This window comes from Muntiacus reevesi, chromosome 1, assembly GCF_963930625.1.
Source record: "Muntiacus reevesi chromosome 1, mMunRee1.1, whole genome shotgun sequence".
Taxonomy (NCBI): Eukaryota; Metazoa; Chordata; class Mammalia; order Artiodactyla; family Cervidae; genus Muntiacus; species Muntiacus reevesi.
The window spans coordinates 272,901,925-272,916,305 of record NC_089249.1 but is presented as its reverse complement, the minus strand read 5'-3'; the positions used below and the strand labels follow the sequence as shown (position 1 = coordinate 272,916,305).

Sequence of the window (14,381 nt, the reverse complement as noted above, 5' to 3'; positions counted from 1 at the left end):
TCACTGTCATAAATGGGGTTAATCTGATAACAAACTTCAGTGTACACCACACTATAAATTAAAGACCAGTCCTATAAGGTTGCTTGACCATCAAAAAAAAAAAAGTTGCACTTTTACAGTTGCACTGACCTTCTGACTTCATCTATTATAATGGAATAATTGTCATTACTTTACAAGATTCCTAAATTATTTAGTAAAAGTTTAAAATGCCAATTGTATCATTCTTACATAGTTATATTTCTCTGCCAAGTTACTTTTCTCACTTTTAACTTTTTAAAATGATATTCTAAAGAGCTTCAGTGCTTAGAGAAAATGCCCCTGACAACTCAAATGAGTTTTTATGCTTATTTTAAAAAAAAAAAAAGGAGGAAGAACTATTTACTGGCTGTAGCATTCACAAATCAGTTGTAACTGCTAGCTGAAATATTTACTTCACTTTCTGATCCAGAACCAGTTTATTAGGGGAAAATCTTGTTACGGTTGACAAAATGAACTTAAAAAAAAAAGTTTCATTTATTCAGAACAGTCAAAATGTAGTGGTTTACCAGGTCATTTAAAAATTTCTCCAATTAAACCACTTCCCTGGTAGCTCACCTGCTATGCAGGACACTCTGGTTCAATTCCTGGGTCGGGAAGATCCCATAGAGAAGGGATAGGCTACCCACTCCACGATTCTTGGGCTTCCCTGGTAGCTCAGACGGTAAAGCAACTGTCTGCAATGCAGGAGACCTGGGTTCGATCTCTGGGTCAGGAAGATCCCCTGGCGAAGGAAATGGCAACCCACTCCAGTACTCTTGCCTGGAAAATTCCATGGATGGAGGAGCCTGGTGGACTACAGTCCATGGGATTGCAAAGAGTTGGAGCAACTTCACTGGTTCACTGCTGACTCAGATGGTAAAAGAATTTGCCCACAATGCTGGAGACCTGGTTGGATCCCTGGGTTGGGAGGATCCCCTGGAGGAGGGCATGGCAACCCACTCCAGGATTCTTGCCTGGAGAATCCCATGGACAGAGGAGCCTGGCGGGCTACAGTCCACGGTGTCACAGAGAGTTAGACACGACTGAGCGAGTAAGCACAGACAACTATAAGTTCTAATACCTTTCAGCAAACTAGAAGCTTGGAAATCTACTTATGCTATTCATGTAAAAGATAGAACAATTACAAAATATGCAACACGGAAAACAATAAATAATAAAAGAACAAAGAAATGCAGAGAGAAATAGTGTTTGCAGCTAAAATACATTATTGTGGAGGAGTCATATTCACAAAAGAAAAATTCAGTGAATGCTGTACTTCTTATACATCAACTTTCAAAATCGAAGGGCCAGTAAGTCCCTAAACAGGACAAAAAATTACTTTACTGTTATTATAAGAAATATAATTTAAAATATATTCAAAGGTATCTGAAAATCACTGCTGTGTGTGTTTATAAACAGGTGCAAACTTTCAATAGTCAAATTGGCTCACAGACAATTTATATACTATTGCATTCTCTTTCATCAGTTTCAGCATTCCCATACTTAGCACAGAGTTGTCCCAAAGGTTCCTTGATGTGAAAGCTCTTCTCAGATGTCCTCACAGCTAATATTCACTTCAAGTATGTACTCAAATGTCATCTCATCTGGGAAACCTTTCCTAATCCACCTATTAACTGCACCCTCCTTGACTTTTCTTCTTTCACTCTGTCTTAGTTTTATTCTTAATATTTAACATAACCACCTAGAAAGAGAGAGATGTTAGATAGATAGATAGATTTTTGTCTCCATTCCCAGCCCACCAAGAATCTAGCTCCTCACCAGCCCAGGTTGAATGCATGAGACAAGCGCTCGGGGCTGGTGCACTGGGAAGACCCAGAGGGATGGGATGGAGAGGGAGGCGGGAGTGGGGATCAGGATGGGGAACACATGTAAATCCATGGCTGATTCATGTCAATGTATGGCAAAAACCACAACAATATTGTAAAGTAATTAGCCTCCAACTAATTAAAATAAATGGAAAAAAAAATAAAAGTAAAAAGGTATGCAAAAAAATTTTTTTAATAAATAAATAAAAATCAAGTATGAGAACAAAAAAAAATAAAAGAATCCAGTTCCATGAGACAATGTGTACCTTTTATTTTTTTTCCCACTCTGGCATTTCCAGTACCTAATCAGCACCTGACAAGTAAAAGATGACTCAAACATCATCTCAATTTAATAAACAGAATACTGAGTAGAATTTGTCCAATAAATTACTGGAAAGAGTTGAAGACGAGGGATTTAAACAACCACAAACAACTAAACTTATTTTTTTTTAATTGAAGTATGTTTGACTTACAGTATATTATGCACCAAAGTTATTAAAATATTACTGACTATATTCCCTGGAGTATATATTACATCCCTATGACTCACTTTATAACTGATAGTTTGTACCTCTAAATCCCCTTCATCTATTTCAACAGCCCTCTATCTGCCTCCCCTCAGGCAATCACTCGTTTCTTCCCTTTATATGTGAGTCTTTTTCTGTTTTGTAGTTTGTTTATCTGTTTCATTTTTTAGGTTCCACATATAAGTGAAAATGCAGTTTTTGTCTTTCTCTGTTTGAAAGCTAAGTTTCACTTAGCATAAAACCCTCAGGGTCAATCCATGTTGTTGCAAACTGCAAACTTTCATTCTGTTTTAACTCTGAGTAATAGCCCATCCTGCACACATACCACATCTTCTCTATCCACTCATCTGTCAATGGGCATTTAGCTCGCTTCTCAGTTCAGCGGTTCAGGCATGTCCGACTCTTTGCAACCCCACAGACTGCAGCACACCAGGCTTCCCTGCCATCACCAACTCCCAGAGCTTGCTCAAACTCATGTCCACTGAGCCGGTGAGGTGACGCTCATCCTCTGTTGTCCCCTTCTCCCCCCGCCTTATATCTTGTCCAGCATCAGGATCTTTTCTTTTCTAGTGAGTCAGTTCTCTCGATCAGGTGGCCAAAGTATTGGAGCTTCAGCTTCAGCATCAGTCATTCCAATGGGTATTCAGGGCTGATTTTTTTAGGTTTGATCTCCTTGCAGCCCAAGGAATCCCAAGAATCTTCTCCAACATCACAGTTCAAAAGCATCAGTTCTTTGGTGTGCAGCTTTCTTTATGGTTCAACTCTCACATCCATACATGACTACTGGGAAAATCATAGCTTTGACTAGATGGACCTTTGCTGGCAAAATAATGTCTGTGCTTTTTAATATGCTTCCTAGGTTGGTCATAGCTTTTCTTCCAAGCAGCAAGTGTTTTTTAATTTCATGACTGCAGTCACCATCTACAGTGATTTTGGAGCCCAAAAAATAGCCTATCACTGTTTCCATGTTTCCCCATCTATTTGCCATGAAGTGGTGGGGCCAGATGCCATGATCTTCATTTTCTGAAAGTTGAGTTTTAAGCCAACTTTTTCACTCTCTTCTTTCACTTTCATCAAGAGGCTCTTTAGTTCTTTTTCACTTTCTGCCATAAGGGTGGTGTCATCTGCGAATCTCAGGTTATTGATATTTCCCCTGGCAATCTTGATTCCAGCTTGCGGTGCACATATTTTTTGAAGTTAGAGTTTTAGTTTTCTTTGGATAAATATTCAGGAGTGACATTGCTAGGTCATATAGCAGCTCTGTTTTTAATTTTTTTGAGGAAACACTATACTGCTTCCCACAATGGCTGCATTAATTTTCATTCCCATCAACAGAGCACAAGAGTTCCTGTTGCTCCACACTCCTGCCAGCACTTGTTATTTGTTGTCTTTTTGATGACAACCATTCAGACAGATGTGGAGTGATGTCTCATTGTGACTGCTTGCATTTTCCTGATTATGAGTGATGGTGAGCATCTTTCCCCATGTCTATTGGCCATCTGTATTTCTTTGGAAAAATGTCTGGAAAGATCTTATGGTTATTTTTCAATTAAATTGCTTATATTTTTCGTATTGAACATATCATTTGCAAATATATTCCCCCATTCAGTAGGTGGCCTCTTTGTTTTCTTAACGGTTTCTCACACTGTGCAATGTAGTCCCATTTGTTTAATTTTGCTTTTGTTTCCTTTGTCTCAGCAGATAGATCCAAAAATACTGCTAATACTTATGTGGAAGAACATACTGCCTCTGTTTTCTTCTAGGCTTTTCAGAGGTTAAGTTCTTACATTTAAGTCTTTAATCCATTTGAGTTTATTTTTGTATATGTTGTGAGAGAATAGCTTCATCTTTTACATATAGCTATCTGGTTTTCCCAATGCTACTTATTGAAGAGACTGTCTTTCTTGCATTATATATTCTTGCCTCCTTTGTTACAGATCAACTAACCATAATTGTGCATGGGTATTTGCTGGACTCTCTATTCTCTTCCATTAATTTATGAGTCTTTTTTTGCACCAGAACCATACTATTTTGTTAATTATTTTTTCTTTGGGAGTTGAAGGTCTTATCCTAGAAGTGTAACTCATAGTGGGAACTCTGACAGACAACAAGTGGGAGGTTTATGTTTTTTGATGGAGACAGCATGCCAATTAAATAAGTAGCTCCTTCTCTATTCCATTAGATGACTGATGACCTGTTTGTCATAAATCATTATAAGAAAATTTTCATAGAAATGATGCAAGGATTAAATTATTTTCTGTATTCTGTATTAGAACAATAATAATCTAATTAGAACAATTAGATCTAAAATAAGACTTTTAGATCCTGGGAGCCTGCCAACCACATGGAAGGCAATAGAATCCAGTGTGGTATAGTAATTAAGAGAAGAACCTGGCATATCTGCTCCTTTCAAAATTCAGGTCAGGCATTAGTAGCAATAGGATCTTAGGACCAATTTACTTAACCTCTGTAAATTACTTTCCTCATCTATAACAGCAGTACTTACTTTATAGAGATATAGCAAGAATCCAATTTTTTTAAATCAACATAAGGCACTTACCACTGCTTAGCAATTATCAAGGCCTATATAAATATGAGTTATATGTTTCTGCCACTTTATCCATTGTTTTCTCCATCTATACGCCATGAAGTGATAGGACCAGATACCATGATCTTAGTTTTTTTAATGTTGAGTTTTAAACCAGCTTTTTCACGCTCCTCTTTTACCCTCATCAAGAGGCTCTTTAGTTCCTCTTCATTTTCTGCCATAAGGGTGGTGTCAGCTGCATATCTGAGGTTATTGATACTTCTCCTGGCAATCTTGATTTCAGCTTGAGCTTCATCCAGCCCAGCATTTTGCATGATGTACTCTACATATAAGTTAAATAAACGGTGAGAATATACAGTCTTGCTGTACTCCTTTCCCAATATGGAACCAGTCCATTGTTCCATGTCTGGTTTTAACTGTTGCTTCTTGATCTCCATACAGATTTCTTGGGATGCAGGTGAGGTGGTCTGGCATTTCCTTCTTTTTAAGAATTTTCCATGGTGTGTTGTGATCCACACAGTCAAAGGCTTTGGCATAGTCAATAAAGCAAAAGTAGATGCTTTTCTGGAACTCTCTTGCTTTTTCTATGATCCAGCAGTTGTTGGCAATTTGATCTCTGGTTCCTCTGCCTTTTCTAAAACCAACTTGAACATCTGGAAATTCTTGGTTCACATACTATTGAAGCATTGCTTGCAGAACTTTGAGCATTAATTTTCTAGCCTGTGAAATGAGTGCAACTGTGCAGTAGTTTGAACATTCTTTGGCATTGCCTTTCTTTGAGATTGGCATGAAAACTAACCTTTTCCAGTCCTGTGGCCACTGCTGAGTTTTCCTAATTTGCTGACATATTGAGTGCAGCACTTTCACAACATCCTCTTTTAGGATTTGAAATAGCTCAACTTGAATTCCATCACCTCCACTAGCTCTCTTCATAGAGATGTTTCCTAAGACCCACTTGACTTCGCATTCCAGGATGTCTGGCTCTAGGTGAGTGATTACACCGTCATGGTTATCTGGGTCATAAAGATCTTTTTTGTACAGTTCTTCTGTGTATTCTTGCCTCCTCTTAATATCTTCTGTTTCTGTCCTTTATTGTGCCCATCTTTGCATGAAATGTTCCCTTGGTATCTCTAATTTTCTGAAGAGATCTCTGGTCTTTCCCATTCTATTATTTACCTCCATTTCTTTGCATTGATCACTGAGGAAGGCTTTCTTATCTCTCCTTGCTACTCTTTGGAACTCTGTATTCAGACGGGTATATCTTTCCTTTTCTCCTGTTGGAAACAGTGGCAGACTTTATTTTCTTTTGCTCCAAAATCACTGCAGATGGTGACTGCAGCCATGAAATTAAAATATGCTTGCTCCTTGGGAAAAAAAAATCTATGAATAACCTGAACATTAAAAAGCAGAGACATTATTTTGCCAACAAATGTCTGACTAGTCAAACCTATCATTTTTCCAGCAGTCATGTATGGTCGTGAGAGTTAGACCATAAAGAAAACAGCGCTGAAGAATTGATGCTTTTGAACTGTGGTGTTGGAGAAAACTCTTGAGAGTCCCTTGTATTGCAAGGAGATCAGACTAGTCAATTCTAATCAGTCCTGAATATTCATCGGAAGGACTGATGCTGAAGCTGAAGCTCCAACAGTTGGACCACCTGATGCGAAGAACTGACTCGTTGGAAAAGACCTGAATGCTGAGTAAGATGAAGGCAGGAGAAGGGGATGACAGAGCATGAGATGGGTGGATGACATCACCAACTCGGTGGACATGAGTTTGAGTGGGGTCAGGGAACTGGTGACGGACAGCAACATCACCAACTCGGTGGACATCAGTTTGAGTGGGGTCAGGGAACTGGTGACGGACAGCGACATCACCAACTCGGTGGACATAAGTTTGAGTGAGGTCAGGGAACTGGTGATGGACAGGGAAGCCTGGTGTACTGATCTCCACGGCATCACAAGGAGTCGGACATGACTGGGCGACTGAACTGAACTGAATATCTTTTTTATGGTCAGGGCATGTGTCTTTTTTTTTAAGCAAATAATGAATGACATTAAGGTCTTACTCACTGAGTATTTCACAAGTACCTGCCTATTACAGAACTTTCGTAGACACTACTCACTTAGAGAAATACAAATGTACATCTTTTTTAAAATTCCTAGACTGAGAGTTCCCACAGATGGGAGACAGGGGTGGGGGCGGTCTATATTTGTATTGCTTTATTTTTAGCATCTGATATGGAACGTGTAGATAACAAATACTGCTGAATCAATAAATGAATGATGAACCCTTAAACCTAATTACTAATATTTTCATAATTAAATCTTCCATTTAACTATGTTCTTATTTCTTAACTCATCTTTTCTCTTAGATAAGTCCCAATTCACGTATAATTATGCTTCAGCCTAGAAAAGAATACATTTCTTCCTCAAGAAAACAGTAGTTTGGTCCCTCTGTCCTAAAAGCCACTAAAATAATTTGGATCATTATTGCCCTTTACAACACCCTTCTCAAGCCCTAAGTTTCTCTCTGACAACTATGCCCTTTCCCAACATCTTATTGTCCGTGACAATAGGACAAATAAGAGTTGGCCCTTTTTCTGGAAGGGATTTTTTTTTTAACCCTGTAATTCCTGTTTCCCATAAGAAACACCCAGAATATGGCACAAGTCAATATAATTGGATATGCATCATTATGATCACACAGGAATTGTAACTCTCATAAAGCATACCTTTTTATGCAGTGACCAGGATGAAATGGAGTTCACGGCTACTCACTTTAAGATCAAGTGTAGTATCTGTTCTTATCAGTTTAATATCTGATACGTCCTCTATCCGAGGACAATATATTAAATGGATTTTTGGAGCTGGGAGTTGGAATAGGAGCTTGCTCCGTCCACTCCGCGCATCGACCTGGTATTGCAGTACTTCCAGGAACCGTGCACCCCCCTCGGGGGAAACAAAAAAAAAAAAAAGAATAGGGCTTCTGACTCGGGCTTCTATCTTTGTCATGATTCAGTCCCTAACATACGTCTGGAGTGATTGTCCAGTAAGTGATTGCTGACTGTTGACTCATTACTTCAAAATGCCAGACTAATATAAAATAAGAATAAAATTTTCTATGATTTTTATGATTAGAATAAATATGGAAAGGATATACTTCTGAAAACAATGCTAGAAAAAATAGGATGAATGCAATGTATGTAAAAGAGTATCCCTGATTTCTCAATGAATTGACAAATCTTGAAAAGTTTTTTTTTTTTTAATTTCTAGGAAATAGGAGTCATTAATAGTTTTGTACTTGAAGTCATAAGAAGAATCAGTTTTTAAGTTCAAGACAAAGTTGATAACTCAAGACCAAACTTTGTTGTCTAAAACAATTTAAAAGTATTGTAGTTAGGTCATCTGAGTAAAGGACTAAAAAAGATGTATTGAAATGTTAATATTCGTATTTTCTCCGTTTGTTCTTTTCAGTCATCACTCGCCTTCCTCCCTCAAGAAAATGTACCCTTATCAGTCCATTCTCTGAAAGTTCATGCAGGGACTTAAAGAATGAGTGGAAAGACTCTTCTCTCAAGTCCTCACTTCCAAGATGACCAAGGAAAGAAGGAACAGTGGTCATGCCAAAAGGGGCATGGCCACGTGCCGCCTATTCACAGTACCAACTATGCCTGATGCGTGTCAGAGGACAAGGCCATTAAGAAGTCATCACTTGGAACACAAGAGAGGCTATAGCCATCAGGGTCATTTCTGAAGGAGTGCTTCTGACGCCGATTAGCTTCCCAAGCCATCCGTAAAACTCCAGTACTGCAGGAGTTGCACCATTCACAACACGGTGGTCAGGAATCATTCTCGCCAAGTCAGGACGGACCGAACACCTCCATCACCCTAATTTAGATCTGTGGGTACTGTCCCAAGACCTCCGCCAAAGCCTGTGTAAGGATGTAAGTCCATAAAGACTTACTTAAAGAAATAAGGAAGAAATACTGTTCTGTGAAAATATAAGAAAATGGAAATTATACTTAAAAAAATAAAGAATGAATAGAAGTAAGCAAGACTAAAGAGGCAGGAAAATTTTCAAGATATAAGAATCTTCATGACTTAAAATTCAGGCATTTTTTTTGGAGAGGAAGGAAGAAAGATTCAAAAAATAAGAGGTTTATAAGAATCTGGAGGTGGTGAACAAAAAAGGAGACTAAAAAAGGATGACTTTTGGAAGTACTTTTATGAGATAAATTTAATTAAAACTTAGAGCTTTTTGAGAGATACAAGTTTAACTAGTATCACATAGCAATTACCTTTTTTACATACTGGTATTTTTGTTCTGTTTTAATGATGCTAAAATTGGGCCATGTGGGTCTGTAAGGTGATATTAGGAAAATGCTTAATGGATTGGAAACAGGAGCTGCTAGACAAAAAGGATTCTAAGATTAGTTAATCATCAATTATTACATGTATTATTCTATTTATAAACAGGTTTTTTTTTTTTTAATTTAATGCTCACAGCCATACTGTGATTACAAGTAAGTAAATCAAAATTCAGAAAGACTAATTAACCCACACTGACAAGTAATGGATGTAAGATTCATACCCAGATATCCTGTTCTGAATTTTATGAGCTACATCCTGCAACTTCTGTATAAGCCACAAAAACTGATACGTCAATGAAGCAAACTAATCACCAATCCTAATAAAACATAAACAGCAAACAAATTTAGATTAGATATGCTATAAATATTTGGATTGAAAATGCCACCTTTTCAATATAATACTGAAAATATTGTTCAGTAGAAGTTAACATATCAGTATTAAGCAAAGCATTTTAGAAAATGCCTGTTTTAAGAAACTCCTTTCACAAATTAAATATCTGTTTGATACCACTCCCACTGTGCTAGTTCATAATGCAATTCATCATGTTGTAATGATACAGAAATAGTCCAATTTTATTTATTTCCATATACCTGTAATTGATCCAGAAAGAATTTGCTATATTTGAAATTTCAGCTAGCAAGTAGAAAATAAATGGGCAAGCCGCTCTTCTAGTCATCTGCTTGCCTCTTGGCTAGCCTAATTAAATTTATCTGGTCAGAAAATCTCCAGTAGTAAATTATTTTGTTACTCTGAAACACTATAAACATTTTCCCTGAAATGTTATTCAATTCATCATAATGGAGCCTTTGGGAGGTATCCCCCAAAATATAAATAAATTTTAAAATATATTCTCAACTCTCAGATCACTATATACATTATGGGATCATATAATTTGCTTGTCTCTGCTATTTTCCAACATAATCATATCAATTTATACCATACAAACCATTAAAACACAATAAAAAAGGTCATGAGGTGAATTCTATCTTGTAAAGTTTTTACATGTAATAAGTCAATTTTGTTATCAAATGTGCAAATGATGAAGGAAATAAGACTATATGATGAAGAAAATTCAATATAAGTGTAAAATGCTGATTTTGTATGCAGTCTATCAGATCTTGAAAAAGCAAACATTTATAACTGTAAATTAAAGTTAAAATAACCTAGTATAATATAGCTGTTTATCTTGATTTGGGGACACAAACGGAGGAAATTGGTTAAAACTTAAGGGAGATTTCTTGACAGTAGTAGTTAAACTCTGGTGCACTACTGGAAAGATTTTTAAATAAAAGTAATTTTCCTTTCTGAAATTGTTTCAACATGGTCTAACCCCACAAATACGTGTGTATTCTGCTGCCACTGTGTAAATATGATATGATATAATATTATATACAAATATATGCATAAGAAAAGACAAAAGTCATAGACTCTGCCTACACAGAACTGCAAACTAATTGTAGACTGCATAAAATAATTAACAAAACCAAGGTGTAAACTCAAGGGGGCTTCCCTGGTGGCTCCAAGAATCTGCCTGCAATGTGGGAGACCTGGGTTCAATCCCTGGGTTGGGAAGATCCTCTGGACAAGGAAATGACAACATAAGACAAATAAGTAAATATGCATAAGAACAGAAAGGCGAGGATGATTACTGCTGGGAGAGGAGAGGACGGTATGACAGAATTTAAAATGGAACTTATATGATGAATGTAAAAAAAGGGTAAAGACGGAATTCTGACCAAAAAAGGAGGAAAGATGGAATTAATTTAAGCAGAATTAAATTAGGAAAACACAGGACATAAGACAGTAACATGTCAGATATTGCTTAGGAGTAGAACATTTATACATAAGAATATTTAGAGATAAATTTTAACAAGTAGTTTAGGACCAAGCCCTAAAGATCTTTGAATACCAGGTTAAGAAGCATTATTTTTTCCTTTGATAAATGGGAAATTTTATGGCCAAAGTCATGTTGTGCAAAGATTAATATGATAAGACTTGACATTGTATTGGGAAGTCTAGAAAGTTAAAAGGACAAAGAATCAGGAAAAAGAATACTATTTAGGAAATTGTGATAGATACTCTAGTTTGGCTGCCTCAGCACCCATTCCAATTTCCTTCTTATTAGCACTCCTTAATTATAAAGAATGGTGAGCTAAAAAATATACCTTCTTAGATTCCTTTTCATGTAGGAGAAATCATGTGACAATACTGGCCAAGAGAGAAGAGTTTTCAGGTTATCTAGAAAATCCTTTGTTCTCTTGATATAGTTGCCACTCTGTTTTCTTCCTTATACCTCTTTTACTTTAATGCTAAGAAAAGAGACATAATGACAATTACGTTGTGACCTTATATGAAAAAGTCCAAGAGAAACTTTATCATGGAAGTACTCTAAAACTTGACATGATTGAGGTATGAATACATAGATTCATAAAATTAATAAAATCAGCAATCATCTTATCTCTATATTTCTTGTTATGTGACTTAAAAAAAAAATGAACCTCTATTTGGTTACACTACTCTAAAGTTACGGCCAAAGAATCTTACATAGACGCTATTAAAAACAATCCAGAAGGGTCAAGAAGAGCATCCAAAACCAAGTTACAGTGGAGGACAGGAAAACACCGGTGAGTTTTCCCATGGCTGATTAAATACAGGAAGTACACTTTAGAAGGGATACATTGATCAGTGCAGTAACTCTGAAGCCATACATAATCACAGCATCTTAACATACTCCCACTGAAACAGATCAAAGGGTTTCCACACAGCATGTCGTCTGTTAGAGACCTAATGCTGTCCTCTCAAGCTTACATGTTGAAGCCCTAGTCTTCGATGTGTCTATATTTATAGATAATGTCTTTGAAAGTGAAAGTGTTAGCTGCTTGGTCATGTTCAACTCTTTGTGACCACAGGGACTGTAGCTCAGATGTTAGTCACATAGTAATTACACAAATAATTATAAACTTTACACTGGAATAAGTCCTATGATGGAAGAAGACGTACACTGGGGTCATGAGGTTATTATTTTATAAAATAAGGGGACATGACTTAGCAGGGAAATAGGTATAGCTGGAAGGTTTTTGTTTGTTTGGTTTAAACAATATATATTTATCTTCTCATAGTTCTGGAGCTTGGAAGTCTAAAATCAAGACACTTTCAGGGTTGTTTTCTCCTGAGGGCCCTCTCTTTGGCTAACAGGCCACTTTCTCACTGTGTCTGCATGTGACCTTTCCTCTGTAAATACACATTCCTGGTGTCACTTCCTTTTCTTATGATACCAGTCCTATTGGTGGGACCAGTATGACCAAACGTGACTTTAATCACCTCTTTAAAGATATATCTATAGGGTTTCCCTAGTGGTTCAGATGGTAAAAAATCTGCCTGCAATGAAGAAGACCCAGGTTCAAACCCTGGGTCAGGAAGATCCTCTAGAGAGGGAAATGGCAACCCACTCCAGGATTCTTGCCTGGAGCTTCCCATGGACAGAGGAGCCTGGTGGGCTACAGTCCATAGGGTTGCACAGAGATGACATGACTGAAGCGACTTAGCAGCCACACATGTGTGATTAACATCTCTCTATCAAACTTAAATGTCTGTGGCCTTACAGAGCATGCTACACTTCTGACAAATAAGGAAATAAATATCTGTGCAATGATTGATTATTCTGAATCAATTCCAGGAAAATGAAACTCCATGAGCTCAAGAGCAATGTCCATTCTGATTCAGTGTTGCAACGTCAAGAATAAATGAATGATCAAGATAAGAAAGACAAGATAGGAGAAATACCTCCTACCTTGAAAAAGCTCTGGAAATAAATGGTGGTGCTGATTGCAGAACAATATGAATGCACTTAACGCCACAAAACTGCGATCTTAAAAATGGCTAAGATAATAAATTTATGTCATATATATTCTAATTAATTTTTTCAAAGAAATAACAAAAGCTAAACTGAACTGATTTGACCCAGATCTGCTATATGTTTGCTGCATATAGTATATTACATATATTAGATCTGTATATATAAGCTGCATGTGACTTTAGACATAGCCTTAACCTCTTGACCTGTTTTCTGATTTGAAAAAGGATGGTATTATTCCTGACTTCACAGGAATTAAATATAATAACCAGACTCCGACAAGTAGTAGGTGTTTTATTAGGTTTCCTTTGTAGCTCAGATAGTAAAGAATCTGCCTGCAATGCAGAAGACCCAGGTTTGATCCTTGGGAGAAGGAAATGGCAACCCTCTCCAGTATTCTTGCCAGGAGAATTCCACGGACAGAGGAGCCTGGTGGGCTACAGTCCATGGGGTCACAAAGATTTGGACACAGCTAAGCGACTAATAAAACATGAATGAGGTGTTTTATTAGTACAGAATTTGTTAGATTTATGTATATTGAGAAGATATCTCAAAGTTACTTAAATAGGTATAATGTTTCCATGACACCCTTAAGGAGTATTGGCAAGCAGATTTTGTAGGAATGTACTTGCATGAATGGATGATAGAGATGAGAATTAAGTAGAGGATCTAATTTGGCTACTTCAAAAGCCCAGCAGTTTCATTTAAATTCAACTTGAACCAAGGATATCCAAATGTTTGATCCAAGTTTTCAGAAATAGTTTGCTTTAGTAATGGGAATAAAGCTTATTTCTTTCCATTTTTGGCAATTACCCTGTCTCTCTTAACCTACTTTATCTTCCATATTGTAGAGGGGAAATTCTTCTCAAAGGGAAATTGAACATCTGTATCAAACGGTAGTGCAATGATATTTTGGCCTAGTAATTGCAGCTGCTGTTTCATCTTACTGTGGGCAGGGCAAATGTTCTGTTCTTTGAAAAGAAAATGAACCTGCACACAGTTCTATTATAATTTTTCATTTAAAAAAATCCAACTTTTCCAAGCCATGTTCTATACTACAGCTTTAAAAAAGAGACAAAATCTGGGCCTGGAATGCATGTTAGCTCACATTTCATTGAACAATGTCACTCTCGCTGGTTGAAGAACAGAAGAGATGTAGGTTTGAAAGGATTACAATGCACATCTGGCTGTTTCATGGTTGAATTAAAATGTGAATAAACCCACCCCATATGGTAT

At 37.0% G+C, this 14,381-nt stretch overlaps 1 non-coding gene and 1 pseudogene across 1 annotated transcript; both read left to right on the top strand.

The window, feature by feature from the left end:
* Positions 1-7,687: 7,687 nt before the first annotated feature.
* On the top strand, positions 7,688-7,871 carry LOC136156531 (U2 spliceosomal RNA). The gene has a single exon (XR_010661069.1). It is a non-coding gene; the product is annotated as a U2 spliceosomal RNA (small nuclear RNA).
* A 642-nt stretch (positions 7,872-8,513) lies between these two features.
* Positions 8,514-8,861, top strand: LOC136169113 (small ribosomal subunit protein eS26 pseudogene; annotated as a pseudogene).
* The last annotated feature ends 5,520 nt before the right edge of the window (positions 8,862-14,381 follow it).